The sequence below is a fragment of the Electrophorus electricus genome, chromosome 8, assembly GCF_013358815.1.
Source record: "Electrophorus electricus isolate fEleEle1 chromosome 8, fEleEle1.pri, whole genome shotgun sequence".
In the NCBI taxonomy this organism is placed as follows: Eukaryota; Metazoa; Chordata; class Actinopteri; order Gymnotiformes; family Gymnotidae; genus Electrophorus; species Electrophorus electricus.
In genome coordinates this window covers 4,775,690-4,801,627 of record NC_049542.1, presented here as the reverse complement: position 1 = coordinate 4,801,627, position 25,938 = coordinate 4,775,690, and the positions used below count along the sequence as shown (strand labels likewise).

The 25,938-nt window shown below is 41.6% G+C and overlaps 1 protein-coding gene across 1 annotated transcript in view; it reads left to right on the top strand.

Annotated features, from left to right (window-relative positions):
• The window catches only part of LOC118241855 (polymeric immunoglobulin receptor-like), a 433,448-nt gene that overhangs the window by 377,370 nt on the left and 30,140 nt on the right, over nt 1-25,938 (top strand). The gene's annotated exons all lie outside the window — the stretch shown is intronic.

The following is a 25,938-nucleotide window of genomic DNA, read 5'->3' as shown; positions in this document are numbered from 1 at the left end:
TGCCTGTACAGACAACACCAGACCCCTCACTAGACACACAGACAAACTCATTGAGATCCGGTGGAAAACTGAACAAACATCAGCACTTCAAGAATCTGTAGCATTTGTTGTATGTGCCACTTGATTGCTGTAACAGCTGGAGTGCCGCAGGGCGCGGAGCAGGACGCACAGACTCCCTCGACTTTGACAGACATTTATTGATACTTAACGCTTACGACGACGGCACTCACACAACATAAACGGATAACACGAATACATGTAACACTGCAGGAACACTAACGACGGCAACACAAACATATACGTTTAACATGAATACACGTAGGACTAGCAACACAAACAATGACCAACACTAATGCACACACCAACAGGGGTTTAACTACACACAGACACACACAACATTAAACCAGGGGCAGGTGTGTGCCATCATCAGGATGCAAGCATGAGTTAGCCTGGTTTGATGCGTTTTTGTTTTTAATGAAAATGAAAGCGCACGTGAACGTACTGTGCTAATGTTGCATACACAATGTCATACAAGCGATTAAGGCAAAATAACTGACATTAGTGGTTGTACAGGATTGGGCTTTATAGGGTAAATAATGAGGGTGAGACTAGACCCAGGCGACGGGGGTAAGTGAAAGGGGAAACACAGGACCCCTGTGTGAGGGCATGAACAACACAAAGCATGTGGAGGAACAAAAACAAACAAAGGAGCACATGGGGAGGAGGATGGTGGTGAGAGGTGTTACAGTAGCACCCACACCCTCCTTAACATGGGGCTCCTGTGTGATGGTGGTGAGAGGTGTTACAGTAGCACCCACACCCTCCTTAACACGGGGCTCCTGTGTGATGGTGGTGAGGGGTGTTACAGTAGCACCCACACCCCCCTTAACACGGGGCTCCTGTGTGATGGTGGTGAGGGGTGTTACAGTAGCACCCACACCCCCCTTAACACGGGGCTCCTGTGTGATGGTGGTGAGGGGTGTTACAGTAGCACCCACACCCCCCTTAACACGGGGCTCCTGTGTGATGGTGGTGAGAGGTGTTACAGTAGCACCCACACCCCCCTTAACACGGGGCTCCTGTGTGATGGTGGTGAGGGGTGTTACAGTAGCACCCACACCCTCCTTAACACGGGGCTCCTGTGTGATGGTGGTGAGGGGTGTTACAGTAGCACCCACACCCCCCTTAACACGGGGCTCCTGTGTGATGGTGGTGAGGGGTGTTACAGTAGCACCCACACCCTCCTTAACACGGGGCTCCTGACGTGCATAACAGTTGACAAGGGAGCCCGAGCCCGGCGTCACACAGCAGGGTCTGGGGAACCTGGACAAGGACAGGTGGAAAAGGAGGAAAAAAAGGGGAAAGTCCATCGGGTGAGGGGTGGAAACAGGACTTTGTACCACAACCAGAGACCTGACAGCAGGCTGGACAGGAGACGACTGGGTTCCGGCTTGGGCAGCATGATGGATGGGAGCCCGTCTGAGAGTAGGAGCACGGGATACGGGATAACAGGAACCGAACCACAGCTGGGATTGGGACAGTTACAAAGATATGAATGGGAACAGACAAAGGCAGACACTGGGACTGGTAGGGTAACAATGAAAAGTCGTGTCAGTCTCTCTCAGAGAGAGAGAGAGAGAGAGAGAGAGAGAGAGAGAGAGAGAGAGAGACAGAGAGAGAGAGAGAGCAAGAGAGCGAGAGACAGAGAGAGACTCCCCCGGGACAGCTATTCTGCTCAGGTGAAGACTAATCCACTCCATGAGGACTTGACCCAGCAGTCCCTGTTTCATTCACTCACAGAAAATGACTGAAGGACACACTGCACCTACAGAACCTGTAACCTCACACTTAGCCATCCTATTAACCACCAGTAACATGGCGAACCGAAGACTTTTGCTTTTACAAACTGTACATACATCAGTTTTGTAGTACAAAATATAAATGTAAACATGTAAAACGTATGAAAGCACAGAACCTTCAGTACTTTCAACTCATCATATTTTCTATTCTTGCAGAGGCCCCACATTCATTCTGTTCATCAACTACCACTGAATTTAAGATGCATTTGTTTAATAACATTCTCCCATCAACTCCATAAAATGATTCCCCACTATATACTACTACTACGAATACTACTACTATTAATAATAATAGTAGTAAACGACATTTAGTTTAACATTTAGTTTAAGAGGGAGTGTTTGGAAGAGTAAACAGTTCACAGCTGTGTTAAATAAATGTATTCTGCTGCTGTGTAAGACTGGGGTCAGTGTTTGTTGTGTTGTTACAGTCTCTCCTCAGACTCTGCCCTACATCCCCTTTGCTTTGGTCACTGTGATCTTCCTCCACATTATCGTGGCTGTGGTTTATTACACCAAAAGAAATAAAGGTAAAAATTTCATTAGCAAGCTGTTATAATCAGATTGTTTTCTCATTGTGTCCATTAACATCCATTTTACCATGTGCAGAGTCAGATCCTGAATGAACTGAGTTGTTCTTGTTCATGTGACCTGCTTCAGTGTCAGAAATGAGCAGAGTTCACTATAACACTGATGGTGGAGATGGAACAGCTAGTCTGCAGTAGAGAAGAAAACCAAGAGAAATCAACAGACCAGCTACAGACCTACACACCTGTTTAACAGACCTGCCGCACACATCTGATCAGCGTTAAGTGGAAATGAAATCTGCGTTGTGGTTCGGTCCGGTAGAGAGGAACCGGTGCTAATTACTTGCTAATTGCTAATTAGATACTAGCATAAAGTAGGACTTGTAGGGGCAGGACAATCTAGAACTAAATTCTGACTCCAACAAGCATCATTTTTGCTTGTCTGTAAAAAATGTATTGCGTCTGTAAAAAATGTATTGCGTTTTATTATTACATTATCATATTTTTCCCAAAGAATATTTTTTTCTGCATTTTATGTGTGTATTTCTATTGAAGGATTTTTTGATATTTGAATTTTAAATAGCAGCATATTTTTTTCTGTTCTTAATCATGCCTTTTAAAGTCAAATGCCAAACTGTTGGCTGTACGCATCACTTCCACTGTGTATCTATTGTTGTTTCATAAATAAAGAGCCAAAGCAGGACAGAGAGTTGTGGTTTCTGTTTACACCCACTGATAACCACACACATCATGAAGATGTGTGTGGTGCAGTTTGACAGCAGAATGTGTGTAGAGTGCAGTTCACTGACAGCAGTTGGATATGCCACTATCTGTTGGACATCACTATCTGTGATGTGTCTATCTGGGGGGGAATTGGCTGGCGCACACACACACACACACACACACACACACACACACACACACACACACACACACACATAAAAAAACATATGCACCCACGCCCATGCACATTCATACAAACAAACAAACACATACACACACACATGGCACCATGACAGCATGGTTTCTGTCACATTCAGTCCAGTGACTCCAGTTTAAAGACAGTTTTCTTAATTACTCATATTTTTTTTTCTTTTGTCACTGTGGCCAAAGCAATGAGTTTACAAATGTGAAAATTCCCAGCATGCATCTCTGTCACCTCCCATATGTTTTGCCACAGCAATTGGCCAACAGCTCTGAACATGTTATACTAAAGGCTGTCCTTATTCAGTCCTTTTACTGATATCTACATCTCAAGGTGCAAACTTCATGATTAAACCCCCATGTCATCTCTTGGAAAGATTTAATCAAAAACATACTGAATGAGTGATGGAAATTAAAAAAAAAATGTTTTTCTCTATACATCTGCCCCAATCAAAAAGTCATTTTCACAGAATATAACACAAAGAAGTAGTTATTAGACATGCTGAGACTGTACAGTGTAGTAGAGTTTGTGGAGAAGCATCATCCATCTCGGTTCTCCAAGTCAGTTTCTCCCACAGGATGGCAGTGCTGTCCTGGAGTGATAAAAGCAACATGAGTCAGAGGGAAACACCTGATAGCCAGAGTCCAGTCAGTGGGAGGAAGTGGACTGCAGTGTTTACACAGGTATGGTGGACACTCCCCCACCCTCAGTCAGGGGTGATATGAGTAGAGAGAGATCTCCTGGAGAATCTTTAAGATGCAGAACTTTGCCTGTGTAACCCTGAGTCTGGTCAGTGGGGTAGATTTCTTTCTCTCTGAAGGTCCATTTAAGAGTGTGTGGTATGTGATGTTCAGTCCAGGAGCAGGTCAGTAGAACAGACCCTCCCACATGACCCTTTTGGTTCCCCCAGTTAATATGCAGTCTGTGAAAAACACCTGATGGAAACAGTTCAAAATTCCCAGGATGAGGGCCTCTGCCATCCTTTTTGAATATCAAACAGGCCTTGACCCCCATAGTAACCCACAGATATTCCCACATCATCAGTGAGAATGTTGTCATTGTTAGTTAAGTGGTTCAGTTCAATGTTATAGAGACAACATGTGGAAGCCTATTATGAACCCCAGGAACAACCATCAGCTCCACACAGCCACGCCCACTTGCACACCCCCCCAATCTGACTCACCGGATTTCTAGCGCACGCCTGATTCCTATTTAACTGTTCCTTTGTTTTTACCCTAATGGCCAAAATGTTTATTCTGTTCTTCAGTCTCCTCTACTTCAACTTAGGAACATGGAACACAAACTTATGTAGGCCTATTCTTGGTTTAAACATAATTCATTTCCCATCACTCAGTTCTTCCATAATCTTTTATTACTTTTCCATAATCAAGTCTGACTGCTTGATTTTATTCAAAAGTATTTTTCTTTAATTAATTAAGTACTGTATTTTCTCTTTAATTACTTATTTTAGTTAAGAGTAATTTTAACCTAGGTTAGATAGTTCATAAGGCGAGACAAACAATAGTTAACTTATGGTGTCACACAACCAACCCCAGATGTCACATTATGGCCTTTCTGGATTTCCATACTTTAGAATGACGTCATGGAACGCTCCCCTTCCTGCTGATCATGTGGTACAGCCCGTTACGTGCAGTGGGCGTTTCTCGTTGACTGTGACTTGTCTTGTTTGTAACCACACCCATGTTGTTTATCACACACCTGCACCTGGCTTAGTCTCGTTATGTCTGTATGTATTTAAACCCCTCTTGGTGCTCATGTGCGTGTTCATGTTGTTCACGTTAGCCATGTTTGTATTCATGTATGCTGTTTACGTTACATGTGAGTGCCATTGTTTTTTGCGTGCTTTAATAAATGTCTGTCTCCATCGAGGGAGTCTGTTAATCATGCTCCTTGCCCTGCGGCACTCGGGCCATTACAAATGACCAAGTGTAGATTTCAATAAGACTGGTTGTGGTTTTCTTATTGGATGTTTTGATTTCTTCCCTCTATAAAGAAATGAAAGTTAAAAAAGGACAGGAAATTCTGCTATGTAGCCTCACTGAAACACAGCCTTCAGCACTTCTGCAGTATACTGAGACAGAGCTGTCAGATAGCAGCAGTGAACAGTGTAGTTAAAATGCACCTCAACAACTAAAGGACCAGACTGCTGCGAACTCCTCTCTTTAATGCTTGGAAAGTTCAATTTGACAGTATTCAATTATTCCACACTTTATTAACATGGAATGTTAGCTCGCATCAGCACTGTTTTACAAACCTTTACCTGTTAGAGTTACAGCTAAATTCTACAGCCCTTCTCTTGCATTTTTAGTTTGTTAGTAATTTTTTAGGGACTAGCATTATGGTGATTTACAGTGAGATGCATGTGTGCAGTGAAATATGAAATAAATATAAAATTAATGTGTATCAGTTAATTATTCAGTTAAAGATGCAAATCTGCTTTGAAAAAATGTTTGTGTTCAAAAACAAACTGAACAAAGCTGAACAAAGACACATACGATAGAATTCTGTTCATAGACTGCAGCTCAGAATTCAACACCATCATTCCTCAGTGTCTGGTTGAAAAGAGACTGCTGGATCTGAACTCCTCCCTCTGCAGCTGGATCCAGGACTTTCTTGGTGGGAAAGCCCCATCAGTCTGGATCAGGATCACTGTCTCCAGCACCACCACACTGAGCACTGAGCTTCCCCAGTGTTGTGTGCTCAGTCCACTGTTGTTCACATTGCTGACCCAAAATTGTGCAGCAATGCACAGCTTGAACCACATCAAATTCACTAATGGCAAGACTGTGGGGTCTCATCAGCAGTGATGATGAGTCAGCGTTCAGAGAGGATGTCTCAGAACCTGTCAGTCACTGAATGTGGAAAAAAACAAAAAAGATGGTGGTCGACTTCAGGAAAGTATGTAGTTTTCACTCTCCGATCAATATCGACAGCTCCTCTGTGAAAATCATTACAAGCACCAAGTTCTTTGGTGTCCACCTAGCAGAGAACCTCACCTGGACCCTCAATACCAGCTCCATAGCCAAGAAAGCCCAGCAGTAACTCCTACTTCTAGCTCATCCCCTGCCACTATCCTCACCATGTTCCACAATAGACAGCATCCTGAGCAGCTGCTTCACTGCCTGGTTTAGGAACTGACTCAGACCGCAAAACCCTGAGGAGAATAGTAAGAACAGCAGAAAAGGTCCTCAGGGTCTCTCTCCCCTCCATCATGGACATTTACAACACACGCTGCTTTCGCAAAGTTACCAGCCTTAGACATGAGCCCACACTCCACTCACAAAAACTCTTCTCTATCTTACTGTCTCTGAAGAGGTACAAAACATGTCTGTTTTCAGTCATACTGCACAACAGTTTCTTCCCCCATGCCATCAGATTCCTCAACTCCCAGAGACTTACAACAAAAATTGTATTCCATTTAACAATACTGTGTTCTTAAATGAATGTACTGTTACCTCAGTGACTGCTGTATGCTATAAGTGTATTTGTTTATATGTCACAGTATGGTGCACTGGTTGGAGTTGCCTATATGTTAATATTTGTGCTGTATTTCATATTTATTGTTTACACATGTTCTCCTTTTGTGTTGCATCATGGTACTGTAGGCGCATTATTTAATTACCTGTTTATAGCTAGAAAGTGTCACGGTTGGTCAGCTAGTTAGCAGGGGAGACACACCCACCCCTGCTAAGGACTACACATTGCACCTGCCCCGTTCACAATCCCCTGATTACTAATTATTTTTACCAAGTTCAAGTTCGGTTTATTCGTCACATACATAGTCATACACAGTATAACACGCAGTGAAATGGTGGACCAAGTACCCATTCCACATTCACTCCCTGCTCTATTTTAACCCCCAGATTTGAGGAGACGGAGCTGCACAATAGCGGTCCTACTACGTTGAGTCGAACCATGCATGATCAATTGTCTAGAGGAAGACTAGCTCCTCTGTATTTGTATTTGAGGTTCCGTGCTTCCATCATGGACAACCTATGGAGAATAAAGATTACCTCACTGCTGACCCGCCTCTCGCTTCCATTCACCCGCCGCCGTCACAGAAAGACAATAAAAAGCCTCTTGACCACTCTTTTGACCTCTGTTTACCAGACTCTGGATCCTAAGTTATGGGCCACCCATTGTATTTCTTCTGTAACCAGGCCACATATTTGGTCTTTATCTCCTTCTGAAGATCTGTCAATTAGCTGACTTCAAGTTGGCTTTATATTGGTTTCAAGCCTCTGTTTCCAGGGGGCATAGTGGAAGTGGTCTGTTGCTTGCATTCTGTATGCTAGGATCTTGAGCTTAACTACTACAGTGGTATATACCAGTTTGTTGGTTTCAGTTATACAGGTTGTTGGTATTGTGCTTATTGCTGCATTTACATTTGTGAGCATACTGTCTGATGGTAGCTTACCACGAAGTTAGGTGAGCTTCAAGCAGTGGATGACAGTAGTTGCCTTAGTCATGACCATCATCTGCATGGCCACAGCTGGACCACACAATGTCCACATTACAGTTTGGCTCTGGTGGATTCCTGATGTAGTCTGACCTTTCTTTCTCAGATGCAATATGTGTTCTGTCTGGGCAGTGATACTGACCCTTCATTTCATCCATCCTTATAGCATTATTATACTTTACATATATAACATAGAATCATAGAAACATATTTATCTTTTATATACAGTGAATGTAAAGATTGTGGGGTGGGGCCTGGTGGTTGGGGTCTGCCATAAATGCTATTGAGCTCTTTCATTCTAAATAGTTTTGAAGGGCACCGATCTGCAAACTCCATCACAGTTTGGGCGTATGAAAATTACATGGAACGTAAAAAAAAAAAATTATATTGTAAATCTGTCTAGTTTTATCTCTCTTACCAAATTTATTTCACTGTTTATATTATACACTGTTTATATTGAACAGATTTTATGTTCTATGATTTTATTATCCAGGTTTTTATCATTGTTTTTTTTTTATCTTGATTGTGTGTACTCTTATCTTGTACTATAATTTTAAAAAGTTGTATACAACTAAAGTTTACTATTATTATTATTATATTAGTACCACCAAATGGTTTAGTTTAATGGCTTTATTGAAGCTTCATGTTTTAAACCATGCCACATGATCATAATAATGATCTGAGTGTAGTCCTCTTCCTCCTCTTCATCACAGTGTCTCAGTGTCTCTTCCGTGATGCAGTGATGGGCACAGTGACGTGTTCACCGTTGCCACACTCACAGCAAGCATGAGATGGAGCTTTCAGCTGGGGGGGGACGGTGAGTCTTGCAGCTGGCTGGAACAACCGTCTGTCCATCCTCATCTAAAATGGATGAAAGCAGAGAATGTTTGCACAGCGTTCATTTTAATTTAGTCAAAGAAATAACCTGCTAAACCTGCCTGTGTGGTGTTCACATTACTCTAATGCAGCATATTTACCATATGCCTTGTTTGTATGTTATATTGAACAGCAAAAACACAGGGCCTGCTATTCTCTTCAATTAATTCTCAAGTCTGCACCTTTATTTTTCTATTTAAAATGTACTTAATAATACATCTGGATTTTGGGAAATAAGGAACCACATGAGTGTAATGGTTGGGAGGCTGAGGGTGAACACATATACAAAGTAACAATGCCTCGGATGTGAGAGTGAACTGGAACAATGACTAGGCAAACCCTAATGAGAATGAGTAAACGAACAGACAGGATTAACAAATAAATAACAAGTTTAATATAAAAAAAATGAACAAGAAAAACAACACAGAATAGAATGAGGGAAAGAATCAGAAGACTAAGCAGGCTAACAGGGCGAGGCTGATAACAAGGCAACTAAGGAAACTTAACACTAAGGAATGGCTAACAGGAGAACAACGATGAAGCACAGAACCAGGTTACTTATGCTAGACGAGACTGTAAACCATGGACAGGCACAGGAATTGGGACAGACTGAGGGAAAAGGAGTGGGACTGGCAACATGGCTAGAACAGGAGGCGAGCAGAGACAGGAGAGGAGAAATACTGGGATAGCTGCGGGAACAGGGACAGGCACAGAAGCAAAGGCAGACGTAATTATGTTAAACAAAACTGAGACAGGCACAGCAACAAAATAAACAACAGGCATGAGTGCAGCTACTGGAACAGGTAAAGGAACACCGATGCCACAAGGCAGGGTAACAGGTTTTTACCAAGTTCACACAAACAGGTATAGATACATTATGTAGATGCAGTTACAGAAGTGTCGTAGGGCGTGGGCACCAGTGGAGCATGAGCTGAGCGTTCACGAGCACGTCTGACGTGTCCTGAGCGTCCACCTGCATGTCCGATGTGGGTGCCGAGTCATGGTTGCGTTCAGCGATGGCAGGCTCAGGAGGTCTGGAGGTGCGGCTGCACTCAGCGATGGAAGGCGTGGGAGGTTTGCAGGCGTGGCACTGGGAGGAGCGTAGGCAGGCAGGCCAGAGAGAAAAAGGCTGGGGAGGCAGGCAGGCACGGAGGGAGGGAGGCTGGGGAGAGAAGGAGGCAGGGAGGCTGACAGGGAGGGAGGGAGTGAGGGAGGCTCAGGAGGCAGTGAGGCAGGTAGGCAGCCAGGGTGGGAGGGAGGGAGGCTGGGGATACATGAGGCCAGACAACCAGCATGTGACCCATACTCCAGGGGAGGCTGGGAATACATGTAGCCACATGATTAGAATCGAGACCCAGACACCGAGGGGAGGCTGGGGCTACCCATGGCCGGTAGATCTGAATGGAGACGCAGACTCCTGGGGGAGGTTTGGAATACATTCTGTTCATCTGGCCACATGTAACCCCAGACTCCCTCCCTCCCTTCCTGCCTCCCTCCTTTCCTCCCCAGTGTACCCAGTGTTCTTGCTCTCTCCCTGCCTGCTTGCCTCCCCACCCTCCCTGCCTCCCTCCATCCAAGCCTGCTTGCCTGACTCCCCAGCCTCACTCCAGCCTCTCTGCCCACCCAGCTTGCCTGCCTGCCTACCTGCTTACCTCCAAAGCCTCCCTCCCTTCCTGCCTTCCCCACCTGCCTCCCCAGTGCCTCTCTCTCCCTCCCTGCCTGCCTGCCTCCCCAGCCTCTCTGCTTACCCTCCTGCCCACCCACTTGCCTGCCTGCCCAGCTTATGTGCCAGTCTGCCTCCCTCCCTGTTTGCCTGTCTCCCTCACTCCTCAGCCCCCTCCCTCCCTCCATCTCTCCCTGCTTGTCTGCCAGCCTGCTTGTCTTCCCAGACTCCCTCCCTCCCTCCCTCCCTGCCTCCCCAGCCTACCACCCTCCCTGCCTGCCTGCCTGTGCACCCTCCCTCCCTCCCTGCCTCCCTGCCTCCCCAGCCTCTCTGCTTACCCTGCCACCTGCCCACCTGCCTGCCCAGTTTACTTGCCTGTCTGCCTCCCTGCCTGCCTGTCTGGCACAGTGATGCATTCACCCCTGCTATGCTCACTCTCCATCACTGTGCAGCAAGCATGAGATGGAGCTTTCAGCTGGGGGCTGATGTTGAGTCTTCCAGCTGGCTGGAGCAACAGTCTGTCCATCCTCATCTAATATGCATGAAAGTAGAGGAGGTTTGTACAGTGTTCATTTTCATTTAATCAACGAAATAACCTGCTAAGCCTGGCAGCATAGTGTTAACTTTATTCTAATGCAGCATATTTATCTGGGGGATGGGACATCCTGCTCGACTGGGAAGCAGAATTATAGACCATGAGTAGAAAAGATCACCATAATGATATCCTTTATACCAAAACCGCATTTATGTCAGGTCATGTACTGGTTAATTTAAGTAAATAGATTCACCCACTTCGAAGCTAAAGTTTTTTCTATTTAGCTAGCCCTGAGAATAAGAATAGCCGTCGATCAAAATATTTCACGTACTCTATGGCATAGCGGTCATATTACATATTGACCATTAATCATCAGAATAAAGACATTGACAATATCCTTTCCTAGATAGCTCGCAAAAGAATACTTACGATAGCTTGTAGATACTACGCATTGATTGTTAAAATGTATGTTTTGTCTAGACCTGAAATTAATTACGACGCTAAGCCCCACTGAGTTAAATCATACAACGCACGATAAAGTATTTCATCCATTAGCTAAATAAATAGCTAAATACACGTCAGCCTTTTTAGTAACTTATACTAATATAAGGTATAGCATGAATTAGTTAAGCATTACTGAATTGCTTACCTGTTGTGAACTAAAGGAGTGAAATACCGAAAACACGGCTTTAAGAAAAAGTCGGTGGGGATAGAAATGGTTTTCGGATAGAAGTTGTAAATTACGTCCCTCCCCCAACACCGCTCTCAGTTGTGGAATGCACTGAAAGTGGTAAGAGTACAACGTGTGATAACGGACAAAAACCTTGTGTGATAAAACTTATAGAGTAACCAATGGTTAGAGATCAGACAAAAAATAAATTAATTAAAACTTTGTGATGTTTTCTGAAAAGTTTGCTTATTGCATTGTTTGAGTACATCTGGCAAATAAGATGTGAAGAGGTGTCGTGGGAGGTGTGTGTGTGAGAGAGAGAGAGAGAGAGAGAGAGAGAGAGAGAGAGAGAGAGAGAGAGAGAGAGAGAGAGTGAGTGAGTGTGTCAATGACCTCTAACTGCAGAGTGTGTGTCAGAGAGGACACTGAACAGATAGAGAAAGTGGAGACAAACTGGTGTAGTATCAGACTAAAAAATTTTATTTTCTTTAATCACATTATTTCACTATTAAAGAATTATTTCAATGATTCCTACTCAAACATCTGGGGTACAACTAAATTTAAATGAGCGGGTACGAGGGTCTGGTTTTGTGGGAGGAGTTGCACGCTGCACGGGATTGGTCAGACCGGGTGGTTGGGTAGAAAGAAAAGGCGGCAAAATTGAGGAGTCAAATGAGGAGTGTATTTCTGACCCTGGGAGGAGGTTTTTTTTTTCACCTTATATCATATTTTGTCAGAAAGTTTTTCCTGCATGATGGGGGGGGGGGTGAGGAGGTGTAACCTCTAGAGAATCAACCAATGGGAGGGAGTGGGAGGAGTGAATGAGTGGGTGAGTGAGAGAGAGAGAGACACACACAACACACACACACACACACACACACACACACACACACACACACACACACACACACACACACACACCCGAGACCCATACGCAAGTTTGAGTATGACTACATGACCGGCAGCGGAGCGGAGCGGACATTAAAGACTGGGTGGTACGTATTCGTTTAAGACTCGGAAGTTTTATTTACTTTAATCACTTGAATATTTCACAATTACATTTAAATTTTTTTTTAAGTCAATAAAACTATTTTGAGGATCCCTCATTGTGTTTTAATTTATTTTCATATAATATTGTCACATCATAAATCATATAATAATAATAATAACAACAATAATTTATATATATATAAATGGAGGGTGAAAACAAATCAAGCAATAAATCTTTTTTTGACAGTTTGTAAATTCCATTACTCTCTCTTAGGCTTTCTAGGTTTATATGGAGGCTCTGCAAGAATAGCAAAGTGTGATCAGTTATAAATAATGAGGGTTCAGGGCTGTTATGTATTTTGTACATTTAGCTTTAGATTTTATACTACAGAACTGATGGATTTACAATTTGTACAAGCAGAAATGTTCAGTTTCCTGTGTGTCAGTTTGCTGTGTGTCAGTGGTGGTAATACAACAGCTTAGTCTGAGGCTACAGGGCTCTGTAGGTGCAGTGTTTCCTTTCTGAAGCAAGCAAATTGCCTTTTCTTTTAAATACAAATCAATAATTTTCTGTGAGAGAATCAAATAATTGCAGATATCAAAGAGGTGGGACTTAATACTGTGAATCATACACTACATGTCCAAAAAAAAAAGGTCACCACCTGGATTTAACTAAGCAAATAGGTAAGAGCCTCCCATTGGATAATTACTGCATAGCTGATTATGTTTCAGCTGGAAACAAGTTATTTAACCCTAACTGATGCAGTGAGTACCTTCTCAGTTGTTAAACAACCATGTCGAAAGACACATCCTGTGGTCGTGGAAAAGATGTTAATCTGTTTCAGAAGTGTCAAATTATTGGCATACATCAAGCAGAGAGAACATCTAAGGAGATGCTGAAACTACTAGAATCAGGTTAAGAACTGGCCAATGCCTTATTAAAAAGTGGAAGGACAGCGGGGAAACATCATCTTCGAAGAAGGAATGTGGTCGGAAAGAAATCTTGAATGATCGTGCTCGGCGATCACTTAAACGTGTAGTGAAATCAAATCATAGAAAAACAACAGTAGAACTCATGGACATGTTTAATAGTGAAAGTAGGAGCATTTACACACGCACAATGTGAAGTGAACTCAAGGGATTGGGACTAAACAGCTGTGTAGCCTTAAGAAAACCACTTGTCAGTGAGGCTAACCGGCAAAAATGGCTTCAGTTTGCTAGGGAGCATAAATATTGGACTCTGGAGCAATGGAAGAAGGTCATTTGGTCTGATGAGTCTAGATTTACCCTGTTCCAGAGTGATGGGTGCATCAGGATAAGAAGAGAGGTGGCTGAAATGATGCATCCATCGTGCCTAGTGCCTACCGTACAAGCCTGTGGGGGCAGTGCTATGATCTGGGGTTGCTGCAGTTGGTCAGGTCTAGGTTCAACAACGTTATGTGCCCAAAGAATGAGGTCAGCTGACTATCTGAATATACTGAATGACCAGGTTATTCCATCAATGGATTTTTTTCTTCCCTGATGGCATGGGCATATTCCAAGATGACAATGCCAGGATTCATCAGGCTCAAATTGTAAAAGAGTGGTTCACCAGCATGAGACATCATTTTCACACATGGATTGGCCACCACAGAGTCCAGCCCTGAACCCCATTGAGAATTTTTGGGATGTGCTGGAGAAGACTTTGCACAGTGGTCCAAATCTCCCATCATCAATACAAGATCTTGGGGAAAAATTGATGCAACTCTGGACAGAAATAAATGTTGTGACTTGCTTGTGGAAATGATGTCACAGCGAACACATGCCGTAATCAAAGCTAAAGGCGGCCCAATGAAATATTAGAGTGTGTGACCTTTTTTTTGGTCAGGCAGTTTATTTTCTCAATGATTCTTGAAACTTGGTGCTCAAACAACCAGAAATCTAAATGTCTTTATATGCCTCATGTCAGCCACAATTCCAGGGTGTTTATACTCTAATAGAAACACCTAGTATGTCCACAGTTAGAAAGTACAGCCTATCTGTGGCCATGAATATTTTGTGTTAGAGATCCACTATTTTATCACTGGTCAGTTTCTGACCACATGACCCAGGCACCTTGGACTAAATATGGAGAGATTAAAATAAAGCACAAACAGAATGTCATATTTTATTTCTGAGTGTTTCAGGTCTGTGATCTATTAGTGTTGCATCAGTGGGTTCAGATTCATATTTTAGATGAGAATAGCATTCCATATTTGTCTAGTTGACTGTATTTTTATTCATAGTACGATAGTCATTGGTACAGACCAATCACTAAGGGTAGTCAACATTTCATGCATACTATAAATATACAAGAGGTTGGTTTACCTGTTACTTGGAGTTTGACCTCTATAAGATGATGACTGCTGATGCTACACCTGTACTGTCCCCCGTCCTCTTTAGTCAGACCAGATATGAATAGAGAGAAATTTCCTGGAGCAGCAACCAGCTGAATTCTATCAGTGTAACGGTTTGTCTGGTCAGTTGACTAGATGACTTTAGATTCTTTATAAAAATAAAATAAAAAAATTAAAAAACTCCATCTGACAGTCTTTGGCTCGGCCAGCGGTTCAGTTTAAGATCTTCATCAGTTTTATTAAAATATGAATGGATTATAAAAATCTTGTATTTGTATTTGCACATACTCATTCAAGGTTACCCAGCACTAAATCCTCCACTAGGTGGAGCTACTGAGAAAGAAATACAGGAGGGATACTGTGACGGTGGCATTTTGCATCAGTGACAATGTGTATCCTTGTTAAACCTTCGCTGATTTATTACTTTTGTTTTTTAATGCCTTATCTTATTTTCACAAAACAGATTAAATGTATTACTGCACAAAATCACACCCCCAATGAGCATTCATCTTTGACTTTTTGATATGAAGCATTATCTAGTGCTCGAGTCACCTGTTCTTGCACTGCTCTGTCACTGGGTTTTAACATCTTTTCCACGACCACAGGATGTGTCTTTCCACATGGTTGTTTAACAAATGAGAAGCTACTCACTGTCACGGTACGCTCGCCTCCCGCCACGTGCAGTGGGAGGACTTTCATTTGTGGCCACAATTAAAAGGATTTTTATGGTAGGCTCCACTGTAAGCCTCATTGTCAAGCATCCCAATAATAAGAGTTTTAGGGAGCAGTCCGAGGAAGAGGTTTTCTTGGGTGCACACACGACCCCCGGATGGTAAACTGAAGGTTTTCATACAAACTCTGTCGATGGGGTATTTGGCGGTGGCGCTTAAAAGAGCCAGTGCGTGACCTAATTTAACAGCTGGTGAAACGGACACTTTTTTCACAAACAGAGAAGCCATGAGTATTTTTAGAACGTAATCGCCGGCTCCTTCTTTCATTAGACAAAACTCATCTTTACTCCTCACCATTTTAATTTTCATATCAACGCCGTTCAGTAAAAGTTTATCCTGAAAAAATATGTCAGAATGAATGTGTCCGATCAAGTCAAAGGTTTTACTTTCGGCGCTGAAAGCGTCTCTGATCCTGAGTCCAAGGTTATGCCCTGTCGGGTCCGTAGCCTCCATATGTCCTTCTGTGTCTCTGTAAAACAACCCGGCAGAAAATTGTGTTTCCAGGGTGTCCCTACTATAATTCAAGACATTCAATGACGGCTCTGTAGGGGTACGTGTTACTCGCTTGGCTGATGAAACGGTCACCCAACATAACATCCACTTGTGAAAACAGAGACGCTATAGGATAGTTTACCACGCCGACCTTAGCATCGTTAGCAATGTTACTCCCGTCGAGGTTTGTGATTTTACATCTTAGATGCAAAACGGTGTTATTCAACTCCAGATAATCATCACCATTGCCTGCCACATAAAATTCGATCGGAGAATTGTCGGAAATGGCTGAAAGCAGTGGGATTTCTACGTATGTGTACTTTTTGATACTTGTTTGGGTGTAAGGTAATGTGAAAATGTCTAGCTCCTTCAGCGAGTACCGTGTGTGGGTATTGTACCTCGGTGAGTGCGACCTCCCATCCCCCCACCAACTCTATAGGCTTCAGAAATTTGGTTGTGTAGCACGAAATCTTATTATCGGGGTAAATGTCTTTGGAGGCGTTGCTCAGTAGAGTCACGTAGAATCCGCTCTCTTCCATGGTAATTGGATTATAATTTCATTTTGATTTAGCACCCCACCTTTTAACCTTTCACAATGTTAAGGACGTCCTCGGCCGGAATCCAGGAGTTAAATTTATTGGGCCACCCAACCCACCTGATCAAGCACATATTTTATCGGTTCCTAGTTTTTTAAGATAGACTTTTTTTCTATTTTAAAGGCTTTATCTTTTCCCACTAAAATATTTTGCAGCTCCTGTTCATAAAAGGTCCCATCTACATTTTCCCCATCGAAATTCCGTAATTTGATATGGGAGGGTCTTTCCTTAGACATTCAAAAACGGTAAAATATTCAAATATTCATCCGTAAAGTTCTGCTCGTACCCTTTCTCACAATGTCTTTTTAATCGTGAAATTCTGACGGTATCGCCGACTCTAAACTTTAATCTTTTTGTCCCGTCCCGGTAGCAAAGTGATTGACGTTATGTTTTTTCATTAATGTTTTGAAGCTTTTATTAAAAATTATTTCCCTTCATCAGGCTGAAGTTTTTTAGGAACTCTGCCTTCTTTTAGAATCGATACAAAGGCTTTGGTAACCTCGGCACCTGTTTTGTTTTTCATCACGCGTACCCAAGCATACTTGGAAAGTATATCTATACACGTTAGCATAACTTTCATGTTCCCGTTATGTTGGTCATGTCCAGCAAATCGGCCTGCCATTGTTCATCTATGTTTTTTTTTTTTACAATGACTCTGTTTCTTTTAAATTTTATACAGATTGGTTTATGTAGTGTGTATGCATCCTGAGCTGCTAACCAGTTTTTTATTTCCTTATCACCAACCCGTTTACCGCTTTCATCCACCACGGACCTTTGCAGACTCTCGACCCCTCCACAGGATCCCGGGTTTGAAGGAATGTAGTAAATATTTTTCAGCAGATGTTTATAATATATAATAATAACCATTAAAGTATGTCATATGTAATAATTATGTCATACATTATAATAATAGTTAAGCATGTCATATATAATAATAACCATTTGAGATTTACATGTGCAGCCATGTTTAATACTGAAGGCCTTTATCATGTGTGTTTCTGCAGGCTGCATGTTGGTAGAGAAAAAGAAGACAGACTACATCACTGCATGCACAGGAGACTCAGTACTGCTGCCCTGCTCCTGTACTGATGGACACACCAAACCTGAGAGTTTCACCTGGAAGAAACACAACACAAACAGAAACTCATGGGATGTGATCTCCAGTGAGAATGAACAGTACAGAAACAGAGTTCAGCTGGGTACTGCTCACTCTCCAGGAAATCTCTCTCTACACATATCACACCTGACTGAAGAGGATGAGGGAGTCTACAGGTGTTATTTTAACCAGTGGAAATATAAAAACATCAAACTCACCATTAAAGGTGAAACACTGTTTTTATCCAAATCCAACTGTAATAATGGTTGTATGAATAAATGTATCTCAATAAATCCAGCTCTAGGGTTTTCTTAGATATACACTAGCAAAGTCTTGGTTGTCTGAGTTACTTGTAGACTTATTGCTAAGTCATGTTTGGCGTTACCAAATGGTAAAAATATCTTGTCCTGTGTAAGTAAGAGTTTCATTACTTTAACACACTTACTCTGTAAATTGTCACCTAGGCAGGTTTCAGCTCATCATTCTGAAAACTGCACAGTGTGCAGATCATTAATGTAGGTGGACCAGCTGGATCAAAATCACTAATGTGTTTTATTTTAGATTTTTGATTTGAAAAGTAGGTAATGCTCTGCTATGACAAGTTGCAAATAGACATACACAAAAGTTTGACAGTCAACTCTGATGTCAAGTTGATATATGAAGTGACATATTTAGAGTTTTTGTTAATGTAATTATTTACCCCATCGTACTTACCTACAACCAAGGGCAGAGGTGAAGACAAAGGTTTAATGCACATAAAACTTAAAAAAATGATCTGCTTTCAAATTAAGCCTGTAAATACAATTTATATTATGAAGAGCATCCTCTTATGCAAAGCCTAGCATGTGTTATGTTCAAATGTGTAACTAGGTTCCTTAGTCCTAATATATCCTGCTTTCTCACAGCTTTTCCATTCAGTCAGCCTAACTTTGGGTTTAACTTACTAAATGTGTGGTGCAGAGACTGGATACTTTATGTAACCCACCTATTCTGTCTACATTGCGTTCTGGCAGTGTTAAGATCATGAGGCAAGAGGCAGTATTGGATCTTTTACTGTGATGACACATAAACATGTATCAATAAACTGTGTGTGTGTGACAGGCTTGACCCCCCCAGTTGTGTTGATAAAAACCTTTTTTTTTTAATTTGGAACTCCAAGTTGTAATATTGTATTTTATTGTAGGCGACTATTGTATTGTATTGTAATTGTTAACTTAGCACAACATTGTCCCATAACTAACATAAGTAGCCTAATGTAAAAATTAGATGGGTGATCATGAATGATCAAACATTAGAAACAGAATGTTAAAATATTCAAAACAACAAGCTGATTACAATAAACATTTAGACTTAACTGATGCTTCCATCCAAAGCAACTTACAACTATAACCAAGTACAACTTGAATAATTGAGTGCCTGGAGCCCAACAGTGGCTACTTAGCAGGGTGGGGTTTGAACCAACAACTTTCCAATTACATGTCAAGTACCTTAACCACCTATCTTATGTTACCTCCAAAATTACACAATATCAAGACCGCCCACAATCACCGGATTTTGCTCCACTCAGGCAAAAAAGGAGTGATGTGGCAGTTAGATGTGACAGACGCTTAAGTCTTCAAAAAGATGAGAATGGTGTAACGTTGCGCGGTAAGGAGGCGGACGCATGTGCTAAGAGGAGCGAGATTTAATAGGGGAAAATCCAAAATCAGGGTCATTAAAGCAGTCCAGGGTCACAGAGCTGACATGGAGAGTACTGGGAAACATTACAAAACAAAAACACACAAAGGCTAACTAGGGAAGCAGGCTAGGAACTAAAGCTAGGAAACACAAAGACACGGAGTACAAAGAAACAAGGATCAAACATTCAAACATTAATTCAAAACGAAACAAACAGTCAAACCTCTGAACAAACAAACAATAAACAACAACGACCAAGGCACACAGCAGGGTTTAAATACATGAACTTAGAAATGAGGGACAGGTGTACGCAATCACTGTGAGGACAAAATGAAACTATGGAACGGAACAAAACAAGACATGGAAAACACGGAACATGGAATGGACTGATCATGACAAATGGGAATCTATATGGAATGGGAATCTAACTGGATCATCTCTACAAGTTTCCATTTCTGTTAAAATGGTTCCTACTCAGACCTTTGCCTGTATAGACACAATGGCAAACCCCTCACTAAACACACAGACAAACTCAGGGAGGCGAGGTGGAAAAGTGAACAAAGACGAGCACTTCAATAATGTGATCAGTATCATGTGTTGGATGTGGCACTTGATCACTGGCTTGATATAAAGAATTCTAGTGCTTCCACACTGACGCTCTATCACAGAGTTATACATATATTGTCTGATCTTTCTTTGACTGGTAGACTGGCATGGCATTAGAGATCAATCACCATTTTATTAGTAACAAAATAAAACACTCTATTTAAGGACCAGGCCAGAACACTTTCAACACAGTGTCATTGTCAAAGCGTTCATTTATAACAGAGTCATATGGTTTTTTATTTCAGCCTCCCAAGCCAGTGTCAAGAACAGGAAGGTACTACATGGTTTGAGGTGTTCACATCTGTTCAGTTTTTGTAGTAACTCATGTACCGCAACCGCCCTCAGTCTGTGTTTGCAACTCCCTCATCACCAGTTTACTAGTGTTTCCTATGTCTCATCTTTGCTACACTATTTATTCTTTCTGGTTCAATTAATTCCCTTTCAAGTATAATCGCTGTTCTATCGCATGTACTGAGCAATTCCCTGGTGTGTTTATATCTGGCTATTACCCTGCCTGTTTCACTTTACAATTGTTGCTTAATCCGCTACAAATAAAACTCGGCTGTCCGCAAGCATCTGGCCTGTTCTAAGATGTCCCACCTCACTTGTTAAGCAACATCTGATCATTAATGTTATATGCTGGACATGCCTGAAATACACTGAGCTACAAAGTCAACAGTTATAAAGTTATATGATATTTCAACCAGTTCTGCCTCCATGGTCTGACGCCGTGACGGTATTGGTCATCAGCCCCGATTTTCCTCTGGGGATATTGGGGTGGTTATAGTGGCAGTACTCATTCTCAGCCGACTCTGTCTCCTGGGGGGGTCTAGTTATGTTATTTTAACTGCAAACATATTTAAAACTTATGTAAAAAAACAAAAAACAAAATCAACAACCTATAGTCCTTGAATGAAGTGTTATGTCAACTAACCAACGTGCAGTATTGTGTTATAAAGAGACTGTATGACAGCTGTCTGACAGAATCAGCCTTTATTAATGTGTATTTAGTGTCACGGAACGCTCGCCTCCCGCGAGGCACGTGGTTTGGCCAGCCACGTGCAGTGGGAGGACTTTCATTTGTGGCCACGCCTACACACACCTGTACTTCGCTCCGTCTGTGTGTATTCAAACTCACGTCAGGGTGTGCGGCGTTGTTGATCGTTGTCTGTGTAACGTGTTGATGTAACGTGTTAATGTTTCTTCGTCATTGTGAAAGCGTATGCGTGTTCATCGTGTTTGTTTAAATGTCACTCGTTTCATGTTCATGTTATCGTTTGTAATACGTGTGAGTGCCGATGTCATTTAAGTAATAAATGTTCGTATAACTATCATTGTTATAAGGATAGTCAATGTAATTAGAACAATGCTAAAAATCATATAATATTAAAGTAAATATTTATTGATCTAACAAGCAAATGTGGTGGAGTCTGACAGTAGGGTGTGTTTCTACAGGTTGAGTATTGGAACACAACAGGGAGACAAAACATATCACTGCACACACAGAAGACTCAGTACTGCTACCCTGCAGCTGCACAGACCTACACGCCAAACCTGCAAATTTCACCTGGAAGAAATACAACCCAAACAGTAAAACATGGGAAGTGATCTCCAGTGAGAGTGAACAGTACAGAAACAGAGTTCAGCTGGGTATTGTTCACTCTCCAGGAAATCTCTCTCTACTCATATCACACCTGACTGAGGAAGATGAGGGAGATTATGATTGTCTGCATAAGGAATATGAACAACTATACATCAGACTTACTTTTAAAGGTAAGTAATTTAGATCTGTATTCTTAGTGCATTGATAATCTCATAAATAAACTTTAGCAAATTAGTGTTACATTATACCTGTAGCACCTGTTACACCTATAGAGCACTCTTAGACTATCAAAGGCTATTATACTGGAGATAGGATGAATGCTACAAATCACTGGAGTAGTGTTTTCTCACTGATGTGGCTTGCTAGGTGTTTGTTTGCAAAAGCACAGCTAAAACAAGTCCAGGGTAAATATACATTTCATCCATTTTTATAGGGGTGTATTTGTGGTTAAAGTGGTCTTGTACTTTAAAAATACTTGACTGGGATTTAAATTTTAACTTAATCTTCTGGAAACAATCCATAATGTCACTGACCCTCATTTTGTCTTTCATGTTATTTCTAAAGTGCATAGTTGGACTATGACAGTATCAATAAACTGCCAGTGTAAAATTGTTTTCCAGCCACACTACATCTTATACACCCAAAGTGACAGAAATATCCTGTTTTTGATTCATTGCTTAGTTCAGTTGTCCAAATAACTATTTTATCTATTTTACCTCATAATGACATTTTTCTTAAAGAGTCATGCGTCCTAACTACGACCATCCACAAACAGTAAGTAGGAACTGTGTGAACTGAAACCTCAAACTACTGTGGTTGGGGAAATTCTGTTTTGCACTGGCACTTTGATATTGTCATAGTCAGGACATGTCAAAATGTATGAAAGATACAAATTTGATGTAAAATGTATTACTTCACAATACTTCACAAAATGACAGAAATCCACTGTTTTTGACTTAGCATCTTATACTAGATGTGCTCCCAATTGTCCAAATACATATGTTTTACCTCAAAATTGTATTTTTTATTAACTTTCATAAGTCCAAAGTGATGTGTCCTAAGAAAGTACCAGCATCAAACTATTTCTCAGTCACACTAGTATGACTAAAGGCTATACGCAAAATGACAGAAGTGATCTGTTTTTGAGTCATCTCACCCAGTATTAGATGTTTTACCTGAAAATGACATTTTTCTTCATGTGTCCTGACTATGACACTGTCAATAAAGTGACAGTGCAAAACTGTATTTCCCAACCACAGAAGTCCAATTACAGGCTATATACCCAAATTGACAGCTTTTTGGTCAACATACAAAACAAATTTAAAATATATATTTTAAATACTTTTAATACTTCATTGGGAATTTTATTTTGACATAATTTGATTTGTTTTGTGGCCATATCACGATGCTCAAGAGGGATAATTCCATTGCATTAGTGTTGACTCTAATATAACATCATTACTTGGAAAGTCAACACTTCATTATAATTAGATTTAAACAACTTTTAAACATGCACTGATGAGCTTGTTCACCTGCCCCCCAGTCAGGCGCAATCACATGTCTACTAGTGTCACGAATGTAAACCACCCTGAATGTTCCTATACACATTTATAATGGGTCAGTACTGTAGCCAAACTTGCAAACACAAGTAGTACTAAAGCAGTACACCATCTTATGCTAACAAACACATCTCCCTCTCCAGGAATCTCAACAACAGAATTTACATCAAGATTTGATGGCAAAACAAGTGCAAAGGCTCCAGCTGATGCTTCCACTACTGACAGTGCAAAGACTCTGACTGACGGTAACATGCATTTACTGCATATCAACATGGTCTCCTAATATCTTAAAAAGCAGTTAAAATGCATGCTGTGTAAAAATACAAACACTAACATGCACACAAATACACATAACATTTGTATAACGTTTGCCTTCAGATGTCCAAAACCCTGCTGGTGATCTATTATATATCCTCATGACTACTGCTGTGGGAGCTGTACTCCTCCTGCTGCTGGGTCTCGTGGGGGTCTTGTGCTGGAGATACAAAGGTACACACACACACACACACACACACACACACACACACACACACACACACACACACACACACACACACACACACACACGCACACATGCATGCATACAAGTTGTGGGTCACACTGTCTGGTTTTCTAATGTAGTCCAGAGACATGGACAAACGAGGCTAAGAAAGGGGCAAACAGAAGAGAAGAGAGAGCAGGAGACACAGGTGAATGCTCACATACCATCCACTGTAACATAAGAAAAACAACCTCCACATCATTACTGACACATGTCCTTCAAGGTCAAATCTTCCATGGTGTGTGTGTGTGTGTTTTTACAGGATTGTTCTGCTGTGCTTTGTTCACCTGTTCAAGTGAGTGCTACTTTGTATCTGAATACTGGGGGGGGGGGGGTTCAGATAATAGAATACAATCCCGTTTTTATAAAGATAGTGTGTGGGGTTCCCTAGTTGTGTAGGGTCCATGGTGAGTTTCTGATACAAAGCAGCTCTTGATGAATGTTTTTGATGATGGCTGTTGTGATCTCCAGTTTGAAATCAGTGGAGATGGTGGTGTGTAGGAAGCTCAGACTCCACATCACTTACTGTACTGAGTTACAAAGGGAGATGGACAGTTGTCTTATTTCAGAAATGTATCATCCATCTCTACTGCTTTTTGCATGTTGACCTCCAAGTTGTTTTCAGTGCACCACAAAGCCAGACGAGCCACTTGACTCCACTAGCAGTCCCGTCAGTGTTGCTAACAAGGCCTGTTAGGGTCATTTGCTTGATGATAGCTGGAGATGCACTTGTTGGTGTAGCAGGAGAAGAGGAGGGCTGAGAGTGTCCAGCCTTGAGGAACCCCAGTGCTGATGGATAGGGGCTCTGACAGATAAGGTTCCAGGCACACAAGCTACTTTCTATCTGACAGGTAGGATCCTAGAAGGTCCAGATGAGTACAGACATAGTGTTGATTGTGACTGTGCATAGTGCAGATTGCTCTGTATGCAAACTATATCAGTCCAAGGAGGTGGGAGTGATGGATGACGTAAAACAGAACCAGCTTCTCGAAGCATTTCATGACTACTGATGTTAAAGCTTCAGACCTGTAGGTATTAAGGCTGGTTATATTGTCCTTCTTTGGACAAGGATTATTTACCATTAAATTCTACATGTGTTTCACGTCACCTGTGTCCTTATGGAGCACAGCTCTTATCACTGCATTCATATGAAAACGGGTCTTCTGGACATGTACCAGTGATTTCACACCACATATAGCATATTGTTGTTGCCCTTTGCTTGATGGTCATAGGTGCATAAAGGTTATTGGTGCATTTGAATTGTGCATTTGTGTGCATGTATAGACTCTTATATACAGTATTTTTACGCAACTGTAAATCGAAAAGCGAAATGCAAAACAGCACAGGTGTGCATCATACTGAATGTGTCTTTTGTAAACGTGTGTGTGTGTGTGTGTGTGTTATAACAATTGTTAATGTGTTATTCCTACAGGATGATATCACTTACTCCACTGTAGTACACAGTCAGAAAACCAAACCAGCGTCCACTCCAATGGATAATGCAGATTATACAGAATATGACAGCATCAAATTAAATTCAAATTAAGCACACATGCACACACACACACACACACACACACACACACACACACACACACACACAAACAAATGCAATCAAGCAAATGGACAAAAAATAAACATACAAAAACATGTACCGCCAGTAAACAGCATGTATTTTATTTGTTTCTTCACTGTAAATGCCTCATTAGAGGTTAATTTGCTGAAAGATGATTTGAATACTTTTGTGAATTATTAGCTTTTTTGCATGTAATTTATTAGTAGTAGTGCTTTTGGCTTTAATGAAATAAAAAAATATGTGTAAATGGTCACGGTACGGCCCCTCCTCCCAGACGTATTTGTCTGTGTGTGTGTGTGTGTGTGTGTGTGTGTGTGTGTGTATTCGTTCATATGGCCACGCCCTCCCTGTGTTTCACACCTGCTCCTCATTTTGTGTCATTACTGTGCGTGAGTATAACTCTCCTGTTTAGTAGTGTATGTTTTCGGTGATTGACCATGTATTAGCCTATGTGCTACATTGTCTGTTGTCTTGTGTTAATAAACGTAACTTTTGTCGACTCATTCATGCGTCCTGCCTAGCCTCCGTCGTTACATAAATGTGCATATCATTTTATGTCAAGTG